The sequence below is a fragment of the Amblyomma mixtum genome, chromosome 4, assembly GCF_055824585.1.
Source record: "Amblyomma mixtum isolate Tamu chromosome 4, ASM5582458v1, whole genome shotgun sequence".
In the NCBI taxonomy this organism is placed as follows: Eukaryota; Metazoa; Arthropoda; class Arachnida; order Ixodida; family Ixodidae; genus Amblyomma; species Amblyomma mixtum.
Genome location: NC_143015.1, coordinates 100661263 through 100673941, shown reverse-complemented (window position 1 = coordinate 100673941; position 12679 = coordinate 100661263). Strand labels below are relative to the sequence as shown.

At 49.7% G+C, this 12679-nt stretch overlaps 1 protein-coding gene across 1 annotated transcript in view; it reads left to right on the top strand.

Moving 5' to 3' along the window:
• LOC149347599 (uncharacterized) overlaps window positions 1–12679 on the top strand; it is a 165119-nt gene that overhangs the window by 103021 nt on the left and 49419 nt on the right. The gene's annotated exons all lie outside the window — the stretch shown is intronic.

Genomic DNA, 12679 nt, shown 5'->3' with positions numbered 1-12679 from the left:
CTTAGGACAACTCTCTACAAAAAACCCACTGACCGCCAGCAGTACCTACATTTTAAGAGCAGCCACCCACGGCACTGCAAGACTGGCATACCCTACTCACAGGCTCACAGATACCGACGGATTTGCACTGAGCTCGAAGACTTTGACCGCCATGCTGAGCAGCTAAAAACAAATCTTTTACTTAAGGAATATCCAGCGTCCATCGTCGATGACGCTATCCTGAAAGCTCGTGGTTTAGACAGGAATAAAATAATAAATTCCCCACAATCGCGGGATAGTGAAAGGCCAAGCAACCTTATTCTCCCGCATTCATCTAACATTCCACGTGTTAATAGTATCCTATCAAAACATTTTAATATTATCCAGCAAAGCAGTCACTTGTCTCTCATTTTTAAACAACCACCAGAGCAGTATACCGGCGCAGTAGGAACCTGAGGGACATTTTAGTTAAGTCCAAAACAACGCCCAACTCCAACCCGAGTCCTGGATGTCAACCGTGCCTTAAGCCACGTTGCAAGGTTTGCAGTCATATGCAGACTACAACCATCGCTAAAGGAACATTCTCCGATTTCACCTTCAGGATTAGGGAAGCCCTGAATTGCGACAGCGCGAACGTAGTGTATATGCTACACTGCAGTGTGTGTGGCATGGAATACATCGGTCAAACGGAAACACCGTTCAGGTTGCGTTTTAACAACCACAAGGCCCATACTCACGCGCTGCCAAATCTTCCTTTTTCTAAGCACCTGTGCCTGCCCCAGCATGCATTCGAAAACATTCACGTCATCCTTCTCCAATCGGGTTTCCAAACAAGTCGCCAAAGAGAACAAAGTGAGTCGTATTTCATACACAAATTTCGGACACTAACACATGGAATTAATGAAAACTTGGGCAGTTTTACCTTCCTCAAAAGCCTAACTAGCTAGAACAATTTGAGCGTCTGGAATCCCTCCTCTTCCATGAAGCCTGCACTCTGCGGGGTCCCACGTCCCCATTCTTACTTTTCTTAATTTTTTTTTCTGAACGTATTTACTCTTTAGGTTCCTTCTCACCCGTCCTTTCGGCCCCTTCTTTTGAAAAACCAGTCTGTACTCGAATGCCTTCGCGACGAAAAGCACGAAGGGAATGGCCTACTGTGGGTCGGACGCCGCGGCACTCGGCTGCGGGATCGGGTTCCCGCACGGCGTCTGGCCGGCCGCCCTGCCTCCCTCGACCGCGGCGCCGCGCTTCCGCCGTGGCGATAATGGGCTTGTCTTAAACAGCTCTAAATGTTGTGGCTGACTCGTAACTCACGTTACAACGGTCCAAAACACCTGCACCGCTGGGGAGCGGTCCGTTCTGTGATGTTATACACTGTACACATGCATGCGTGCCCTTGTTTCTTTCTTCTTTTTGTGTTTCTTTTTTTGTTTTATTTGTGGTTTTGCTTTGTACTTTCCTTGTTAGAATATTGTTTGTGTCAATTCTGCTGGGTTCACCGCCCACACCGAAGGGAGCTTCTCTCGAAACATTCCTTCTGAGAAGCAACTAGTTCCCTCCCTATCTATTTCTATAGCTTCGTTACCCAAGCCTCCGCCGTTGCCTTCCTATATTTATTTTTATTTTTTAATGTTACTTTTGCTTCCTTTATTTTTATATTTTTGTGCACATATGTGTTTTTCCCCTTCCCTGTCCTTCGCAACCGTCACCCTCTTCCCCCTAAATGGACTGGAGCACTTGCGTCTTATACTGACTTTGCGTCCCTTTCCACTAACGGGAGAGAGAGTGGTTTCACCTCACCCTTTGCGCACGCTGCGTACAAAATGAGAAATTGTGTTCATTCTTGTGTATACCCTGAGGAAGGACGGTCCTCCGTCCGAAACTGTCGGTATTAAATTAAGATAATTGCAAGGTTGTGACCCCTTCTTCTACAAGTCTTCCTGGCCCATTGAACGTCAAGACTTCCTGCAACTACTATATATATATATATATATATATATATATATATATATATATATATATATATATATATATTGTCGCGTAGCGAGCTTCGCTGGTTTCGCGCGCCAGTTTCTCTACAAGCTGAATGTGTTCTCCCCGCCGTGCGACTGTTGCTGTCCGTGTGCTCCCTGCTGTGCGGGGAGCCATTAGAGGGGCTCACACTCCGACATTTGGCAGAGCCGTTTTCTCTGGGGCTCTTTGTAAGCAGGCATTGTGCGTCTCCTCCCCGGCCTTGTGTGAATGTTTAGTTAGAGTAAAACGCAGTAAACTGCGAGGGGAAGAGGTCGCCCACGGCCGCGTCCGGGCCACCAGAGCGGGCGCGCGGACCCCCTGTGGTTTGCAGGAGAGTCGCGCGAAGTGATTGCCTCGGGCGGCACACTGCCCGGCGGACCAGATATGCCGGAGACGAGCCGCGAGGGCTGAAGGCGCGGACGGCGGGTCGCGTGGTGCACCGACTGCGAGGTTTGCGTTCCCTGTGTTTCGGGTGTCGTTTTGTGTGTTTGTATCTGTGTGCCGAGTGGAAATGCGCACGTCTTCGGGGAATTTTACGCGGTGCTCTCGAGTAAACAGCCTCGTGGGCACCGGCGTGCTATTGGCTGCTCTGTTTTAAAGAAATCCATGTCATTGGCTCCGACAACAGCATTTCCGATTGGCTACTAAAAGTGTCCCCAGAATCCTGGGCAAACGCATTTAAGAGCGGGTTTTTGGCGCGAAGAGGGACTCGGGAGAGGAACGGCTGCCTCCCGGCTGCTGCTCGGGACCTCCGCTCCAAAGATGCTGCACGCCCCGGGGTATGACTGACTGTTTTACTATGTGACCTCTTATATTTTTGTCTCAGTTTCCAAGTTTAACCAGTGATTCGCATCTATCTTCAATAAATTAAGTTGACCAATGCATCTAATCGACGCCTGCTGGTTCCCTTCTTCGATGCGGCGGAGCCACCGTTCCGTCCCGACGTACGCTTCGTTACAAGTGGTGGAGGTTGCGGGGTATCGAAGACCCCGCTCTACTCGAATTGCACCCCAATCTGAGAAGTGACCAAAGCCGGACGCCCGCGGACTTCGCTACGATGACGAGCCCACAACCGAGACCCTTTATCGCCCCGCCTGTGTTCAGGGGAACCCCGGAGGAGTCAGTGGCGGAGTGGCTAACCTGTTACGAGCACGTCGCTTCGCTCAACTCATGGGACGACACCACAAAGGTGAAATGCCTTTATCTTTCATTGGACGGCGATGCGAAAAAATGGCATACGACGCAATTACTGATTGGGGCCTCAAGTTCATGGATAGAGTGGTCGGCGAAGCTCAAGACTTGTTTCAGCAGCCGCCATGCTGCGGAAATCGCCTACTTACGCCTGCAAAATCGAGTGCAGCTGCCGTCAGAGTCTCCGGAGCAGTATTTTTATGACGTTCTGCAGCTGTGTGCGAGGGTGGACGCCAAGATGCCAGAAGTGGATCGACTGCGTCATTTGCTGCGGGGCCTCCAACCGGCGACCATGGAGAAGATGATAATCGCCAACCCGAGCACATGCGCAGATTTTTTGCAGACACTGCAGCGCCTCAGCCAAGCTTCGCTGATGGGACTCGCTGCTCGAGGACTGCCGACCCAAGCCAACGCCGCCTACCTGACAACCGAGCATAACGCTTGGGGATTGGCCACACCTGCAGCACACGCCGTCTCCGGAGAGCCTCACATGCTGCCCACCTTCACGGCAACATCCCACGGGCAACAACAAGCGGACGCAGGTGAGAGGAAATTTGAGTCAATTACCGCCTCCCTTGAGTCGTTATCAGCGCGGTTAACGAGGATCGAGGAAGAACTCTCTCGTTCCCGTGCCGCGTGGCCCCCAAGTACGTCGCGTGCCGACGACGGACGACCACGGTGCAACTACTGCAACCGAAGCGGCCACATAGCTCGTAACTGTCGCCAGCGATGGAGAGACGAAGACCGCGAGCAAAGAAGTGTGCGCGCCGATCGAGCCCCCAGTTCGGGAAACGGGAACGGCCGGGCCTAGGTGGTCAGCCCAGTCGGTCAGTATGTGTGATGAATGAGAAACAGCTTCTCACAGTCCCAGTCGAGATTAACAACTCGAAGACCACCCACTTGATTGACACCGGCTCCGACAACATTAGACCAAATCCGGAGAAAATAGCCGCGATCGAAAAGCTCCCAGCCCCGAAAAACAAGAAAGGAGTTCAGAGTTTCCTGCGAATCTGCAATTATTATAGACGCTTCATCAAAGACTTTGCTCTAATTTGCCGGCCTTTGACTAACTTGACCAGAAAGAATGTTCCGTTTGAGTGGGATGCGGCCTGCGAGGCGGCAATGCAAGCGCTCAAAGAAAAGCTGACTACATCGCCAGCTTTACGTCAATTCGAGCCCGGCAAGCCGGTCGAAATTCATACCGATGCCTGCGACTACTGCATTGGTGCCGTGCTGGTACAGAGGGAAGACGGTCGAGAGCATGTCGTCGCGTACGCCAGCCGTCACCTTAACAAGGCAGAGACCAACTACAGCACAACAGAAAAGGAATGCCTGGCTGTCGTGTATGCCTGCAAGCAGTTCCGCCCGTACATTTTTGGAAGCCAATTCACCGTGGTCACCGATCAAGCCAGCCTCTCATGGCTGATGAATGTCAAGAATCTGAACGGACGCCTCATGAGATGGTCCCTGCTATTACAGGAGTTCGACATGACGCTGAAACACCGCCCTGGTGTGAAGAATTCAAATGCCGACACTCTTTCTCGCCTGCCACATGAACCGGCACCGGTTAGTGAAGAAAACTTTGCACCGCTGCTTGTGCTGGGTCGCGTGGATATAGGTAGGAAGCAGAGGGAAGACCCTTGGATGAAGGAGATGATCCAACACCTCGAGAACCCGGATTCACCCGTTGTCAGAACACTGAGAAGAACGGCACGGTGTTTTCGAATAATCGAAGGTGTGTTGCACAGGAGGGCGAATGGATTCGAGGAAGACTGCGACGCAATGGTCATTCCAAAAAGCTTACGAGCTGAAATAATAAGAAGCTGCCACGATGATCTCACAGCGGGCCACTTCGGAGTCAAGCGCGCCTGGGAGAAAATACGTAAGCGCTACTTCTGGCCTAAGATGTTCGCACAGGTGACGAACTGCGTGCTCTCTTGCCCTGACTGCCAGACTCAGAAAGCCCCACCTGACAAGCCGATCGAGTTGTTCCTCCAGCCTATACCTCCGACAGAGCGGCTTCACCAGGCGTGCGAAGTAGTCGCTCAGCGCGGGAAGCAGCGGCAGCAGAAGAACAAAAAGGCATACAACTCGAGGCGACGTAATGTTTTCTATCCGGGAGACCTCGTGTACGTATGGACGCCTTCTCGGTCGAAAGGGAAGACCACCAAACTGCTCCACCGGTACCACGGGCCGTTCCGTCTACTTCGCCAAGTAGCAGAGAACAAATGGGAGGTCGTCAATCGCACCGGTCGCAAGCGAGATGTCGTCAACGTCGGCCGTCTGAAGCGCTGCCACACTCGTCTGGATTCAGAAGAGGACGCCGACGACGAGTCACTAGACAGTGAATGTGGAAATGGTTGTCGTGAGTTCGCGCGCAATGTTGATGTACCTGGAAAACCAAAACGCGCAGTGTCCCCTACAGTGCGACCCAGCGATCACGAAACGTCGGATGACAGTGCGACTGAGGTGTACTCTTACAGCCGGTCGTCCCCTGATTGTGGCCGTGCGGGGGCTCACACCGAGCCCAAAGTGGTCAAGACGCATGGGTGTGAAAGTGACACCGAGGAGTACTACAGTGCAGATGAAGGAACAAACTAAAGTAACTGTTGGACTGCCCCTTCCCACAGACAACTTGTGTTTTGTGCCAATCTGTACATACGGACATTTTGAGAGTGCAATGTAAAGTTTTCGATTGCATTGTTAAATCTGTATGTTTCTGCGTCCTGCCTGTATCATGCTTATCTAAGTAATTTACGCGTTCGTTTTTCCATGCCTTGTTTAGAATAGCCGATGTATTAAGTTTAGTCCTGTTGCGCGTTACTGTCTGGCGGATTTTATTTTATTGCCTTGTATCAAGTGTGCACGCCTTTCCTTTGTATTCGATTCTTGTAAACGAGTGGGACACTCTTTTTCGTAGGAGGGAGGTGTCGCGTAGCGAGCTTCGCTGGTTTCGCGCGCCAGTTTCTCTACAAGCTGAATGTGTTCTCCCCGCCGTGCGACTGTTGCTGTCCGTGTGCTCCCTGCTGTGCGGGGAGCCATTAGAGGGGCTCACACTCCGACATTTGGCAGAGCCGTTTTCTCTGGGGCTCTTTGTAAGCAGGCATTGTGCGTCTCCTCCCCGGCCTTGTGTGAATGTTTAGTTAGAGTAAAACGCAGTAAACTGCGAGGGGAAGAGGTCGCCCACGGCCGCGTCCGGGCCACCAGAGCGGGCGCGCGGACCCCCTGTGGTTTGCAGGAGAGTCGCGCGAAGTGATTGCCTCGGGCGGCACACTGCCCGGCGGACCAGATATGCCGGAGACGAGCCGCGAGGGCTGAAGGCGCGGACGGCGGGTCGCGTGGTGCACCGACTGCGAGGTTTGCGTTCCCTGTGTTTCGGGTGTCGTTTTGTGTGTTTGTATCTGTGTGCCGAGTGGAAATGCGCACGTCTTCGGGGAATTTTACGCGGTGCTCTCGAGTAAACAGCCTCGTGGGCACCGGCGTGCTATTGGCTGCTCTGTTTTAAAGAAATCCATGTCATTGGCTCCGACAACAGCATTTCCGATTGGCTACTAAAAGTGTCCCCAGAATCCTGGGCAAACGCATTTAAGAGCGGGTTTTTGGCGCGAAGAGGGACTCGGGAGAGGAACGGCTGCCTCCCGGCTGCTGCTCGGGACCTCCGCTCCAAAGATGCTGCACGCCCCGGGGTATGACTGACTGTTTTACTATGTGACCTCTTATATTTTTGTCTCAGTTTCCAAGTTTAACCAGTGATTCGCATCTATCTTCAATAAATTAAGTTGACCAATGCATCTAATCGACGCCTGCTGGTTCCCTTCTTCGATGCGGCGGAGCCACCGTTCCGTCCCGACGTACGCTTCGCTACAATATATATATATATGTATATATATTTATATAGGTACAGTATTACGACAAACGCGACTGTTGTTTTAACGTTTATTTTGCCAACAGTTTCGGGAATGGTATTCCCTTCGTCAGGGCAGGCTTACAATGAATCAGGAAACGGATTCATTGTAAGCCTGCCCTGACGAAGGGAATACCATTCCCGAAACTGTTGGTAAAATAAAAGTTGTGGCACTTATACTTCGTCTCACAAGATGTTTGCAGCACTACGGAAGGTAGAGCTTTCTTGTCCAATCAGGGCTGCAGAAACGCTGAAAATAGTCCCTCAAATATTTGAGGAGTGTATGACTATTAATCAAAACAATAAGCATTGCAACTAAAAACATGATTTGGACTGGTGTATTTAAATGGTAGGGAGCGTTTCAATCACTGGTGAAATTACCAGACAAAGCCCGTACGGACACAGCTCTGCGGAGGCCTGCTGCGAGGTAGTGATGCGTCGCCACTTTCCAACATGGCGTCGGTCGAGTCTGTTGTGTTACCTGTGTGCTCTACACCGACAGTGCGCTGTTTCCCCAAGCAGGCGAAGCAGGTGGCTTTAAATGTTCTTGAAGCGCTTCGCGTCGAGTGCGGGGGCAGTTGGAGTACAAATGCGCTCATCAAGAGGACGGCAAAACTCACGCAGATGAGCGAGCGAACGCTTTACAAGTGGACAACGGAGACGTTGAACGCGGGCCGAGTGTTGTCACCGAAGAAGCGTTCTGGCGGAAGAGGCCGCGAGCGGACGAAGAAACTGGACGATTTTGTCCTGAGCGTGTTGCGAAGGGTGGTACACACCTTTTTCCAGAGAGGGGAAATTCCAACTATCGCGAAGGTGGTTGCGCATTTCGAAGAGGACGAAACGCTACCGACCGTGTCCGCAGCGACAATGCAGAGGATGTTGAAGAAACTTGGCTTCCGATACAAGAAGCGCTATCGGAATGCGATGTTAATCGAGGCGACGCACATTGTGCAGTGTCGCCGCCGGTACCTGTGCCAGATAGCGGAGCTGCGACGCCAGGGTAGGCATATTTTATTTCAGTTGTTATGAGGACGATGAGATGATCGAGCCCGTTTAACGTGCGTTGCCTCTCGCGCAGCACATGGGCTTGTTTTGCATTTCGCCACCATCGACATTCGGCTGCCTCGGCACGCTGGAGTAAATAAATTTATATGCACATGACACGATTACTGAAATTTATTGCGACGCGACAACAGAGGAAATGATGAGAACAGGTTGCGACAAAAAAAAAGTGGGGCTAGTCCCTTTGGAACGGGCGTCCGCCTGTCCAAAAACAAACCAAAAAAAGAATAAAAAGACATCACGCGCCACCTGCTAGAGGTAGAAAGAAGCCACCTGGACATCAGGTGGATCGAGCCACAGGCGCGTAGGAACACACTAATGTGGTGCGCGCCATCCTGATTGGACGAGAGAGCTGTACCTTTCGTAGTGCTGCAAACATCTTGTGAGACGGAGTATAATCCAATACGAAGTGTAATAATTCGAAGTTTCAGCGAATGCACGGATCGTGTACCCCAGCAGCACGGTTTAATGAGCCCAATATTGGCAATGTATTGGCAAAGGCCGGTACAGACGCTTTGCAATTCCAGTATCGGGCTTATTACCTGTGCTGCTTGTATGTATCGAGTTGCTGCGATAAAGAGAGAGAACTCAAAATCGTCTTTAGTGTACCTTCAAGTCTCAGGCGGTTCCTGTGAATATCTCCAGAAGGAAAGCTATTCGAGGGGTCTCCATTTTCTTTAGGGCTGAGCAGGTCTTGTCGCACTCGGATTAAACGTCTTTTTTATTTTAACGCAGCACAAGTTTGCAGCCGGCACGGAACATTTGTCACGTGGGTGTGGCCTGCACTGCTGGGCGTCAGAACCCTCAGTATCGACCCACAGCCATCAAAGGACGTGCCGCAGGTGAGACAGAGAGCTAACAGCGCTTTGAGGGTGACCGGTGGTCTTGTTTCCAGGAATATTAACGACAGAAAATAATATAGCATTTTAAGACACCACCACTACACTTTCCTTGTTACCCAAACAAGTTTGGCGGACTCAGATGGGTATTTTGATATGCTTGCACAGGAAAAGGTATTCGGAACGAAATACAATTCTACAACAAGCGTTTCAATCGTTTTAGCGGGTCCGTTTCCGAGCACACAGATGTTAACAGGCTGCAGGAATCTTGGCTTTGAGTTTGTTCAATGGCCCCTTCGGCTGCCATCCGCAGAAGTAAAGCTAATTGGACCAATATTGGGAATATATTCGCAAAGGCCGATTACACAAAGGATCACACTAAACCTGCGATTTCCGATATCTAGGCGGTTACACAAAGGATCATACTAAACCTGCGATTTCCGATATCTAGGCGATTACTTGTGCTGCTTGGGCATACCGAGTTGCTACGATAAAAAGAGGAACTGAAAATCGCCTTCAGTGCACCTTCATCCCATGCGGTAGCTGTCAATATCTCCAGGGGGAAAGCTGTTGGAGGGGTCTCCGTTTTCATGAGGGTGCGATATCTTTGCAGTGTGGAGCAGGTTTCGTGTCAGGCGGATTACGTGTTTTGTCTTTTGTTTTAACACAGTGCAAGCTGGCAGTCGACATGGTTCATTTGTCACGTGGGTGCGACCTGCTCTGCTGGGAAAGTCTACTATTCGAGCTACCGCTGAAAAATTTTGCAATGCTCTTGCTCTGAATGCGAGCGCCAAGCCAGCCTCTGAACCCTTTGTAAGACTGCTACACAGAACTGTTTTTCATTCAGTTTTCTCCTTTTCTTGCTGTACTAATACCTTAATCGTCGAAGGTGTTTTTTTCTTGCTATTCAATTGTGCATACCTCCGATCGTTTCCTTTATTCAAAAGAAACACTTTTCCTAATAATTTAATATATCCAGGCCGTAAAAAACCATTTTGGTAGTTTAACAACGCGACATACGACTGGTTTATTTCTTCCACACGTTTGCAGAATCGTAACAAGATATTATAAACAAAACAAATTTTTTATGAGAAAAAGCTTTTGCAGTTTTTTGATATATTGTAATATTTAACTGTGACAATCAATATCTCTGCTCATCTCCTGTGAGCACGCTTGAATATTTTTGTTATTAACGTTTTTGCTTTCATCAAAAGCTTTCTCCTTTGGTTTACAATGTCAGTTTTAACTGCTTTATGCAGGCGATCGAAAAGCTATAAAAAGAATGATTTTGCAACATATTCGAAGAATGGACCATTATCTTCAATATTTATGTACCAGTACTATACAATTTACCAATATTCAAAATTTTTTCTCGAAGAATGTTTGAGACGGTACTGTAAAGTGAAACTACTTCTAGAAATTGCAACTCAAGATGCTAACAAACTAATGCTGCAGGGATAATGGAATCTTTTTCTGCGTAGAAGATGCACATGACACGCTAACAATTCAGAAAAAAAAGTTTCATTGCTAGTGGCTAAATGGGTCTCCAGAAATATTGCAACTGCGTCTACTAAGCTCACTCTTTTAAGAAGCATCATCTGCGTTCCCCAGCAAGCTTAAAAACAGAGCGCCGATTTTAGAATATTAAGGAGGCTAAATTAATCAGAAATAAGAAAATTTCACTTCTGCGCGGAGCACATTCTCAGAAAGCGCCGCTAGTGCTCTATGTACTGTCGAGGTGAATACGAATGTCTTGCAACGCGTCCGGAGTTAACCTGGTGAGGATTCCGCTGTACAGTCGGATAATGAGCCCGAATACAGAGCACCTAATTTTCACGAACATTCAGTGTACATTGTTCTTGGCATCAACGAGGGAGCGCAGAAATATTCAGTGGCACAGGTACGCACGCACAGCTGCTGTGTTGCAGCTAGCTCGTTTTTAGCGGGATAGCTCATTGGTGTTCACATAGAAACCTTCGACGCGAATATCGAACAATGCACATCGATCATACACCGCAGCGAAATTATGAGACCAGCAGCCACCCATTTTTAAGGCGACATGCTTTACTGGCTCTGAACCGTGGATTTATTAAGGGGTCACGGCGACCAACGCACGCAGCGGTCGGGTCGTAGCAGGACGGCAGAACCAGCCGAAGGAAACAGCTCCAGCACGAGACTCGCGCTCGAACCACCAGCGATGACGACGAAGTGCGGCACTGCGGAGACGTCCTCTTCTTCTTCTTACAGCTCATACTCGCTGTGTACGTCCGAGCGCTCGAATCGTGCCAACTGGGGCCTCCTCTCCGCGCAGTGGCGCAACCTTCTCACCCCCTTAGCAACCGGCGCACCGGTGGGGGGCGCAGCTGTGCATAGCAACCGTGACGGCATACAGTAGCGGCAGAACGAGCGCGCGTGCGTCGGCGGTGGCAGCTGCACTGCCGCTCCTTCGCCAGACGTCTCGTTGTAGTCGAGTGAGTGAGACGCATGGCTCCGAAACAACCCAGAGAGTTCCTCGTTTACTACAAGCACCTCTGGGTAGTTCAATGGGATATCAGCGAACACTGTGGCCATTCGAATGGAGCGCTATGTACAACATTGCATATACAGTGGGTTGACCAAAAGGCTTCCGCCAAGCACACTTTAGAACCATTGTCTTCGGTAATTTTTTTCCTGTTTTATTACTTCCAGCCTATTACGCTTTTATTCGCACTACTAAAGAAAAGCATTCCTCATGCATTGTAGGGTGGGCACGGAAGCAAGCATTTTAAAACTCCATCCATGTTTCTGGCGGTAACCCGTCTTAATCATACCTAACGATGCTGGGGAAGAGAACGCGTTCGCAGGGTGAATCCTCCTCTCCAAGTCTTCTGGTAGACTTCACCCCAAGCATCACCGAAACCACCCCTCTTCTTCCTCCTTCCCACAATCGCTGCGGACACGATTTTGATGACAGAAAGCCACAGACATAGCCCAGTAATGCTTTCGCATTAAAAGAAGAATGCGCAGTAGTAATCTGTGACTGCTCTGTCTTTGTTCAGTTACTTTGCTGCTGGCACTAATTGGCCACTGTAATCAATAACGTTTCAGATGGAGTAATTCTAATTGTAATCTGCTCTGCAGTTTCCAAGCGAGCCAACACGCCTAATAAACGAGCGGCCTTGTTGCTTTGTCTTCAAGTGACGCTCCCGCGGCTTGAAAATGGTGGATCAGAACACTGATCAGAAAAGTTGGAAGAATTGAAATTAATCGCGTTTAATAATATCGTGCTACATTTTTCAACTTAAACGCATAAAGTTAACCAGGAGTGGAAGGAGGGCTTTTCTGCTACGTTTCTTGTGATATCCATACACTTACCTGTTGCGTTCGCAGGCAGCTATCGGAGCTTTGGATGTGTGGCGAGGCCAGCCCTGGCTCCTTACGTCGCCTTGTCTGATCTGAACTCCTTGAGCTGACTGGCGTCACCTCTTCGTAGTGCTGATGTAAGTGCAAAGGGTGACAATCTTGAATTTAGTCAAACTTAGTCCTTTAAAAAAATTCGCAGTGGCTTAGCTCTGGTTAAGCCTGGATATACAAGCGAAAAGCTACTTTTATTCTTTGTTTGACGTCATGGCTGTAGCAGTTCGCGCACAAGGCACTGGGAGCACCACGATAGTGGCGTAGATTTTCAGCCAACTCCCTCGCTATCCCTTCT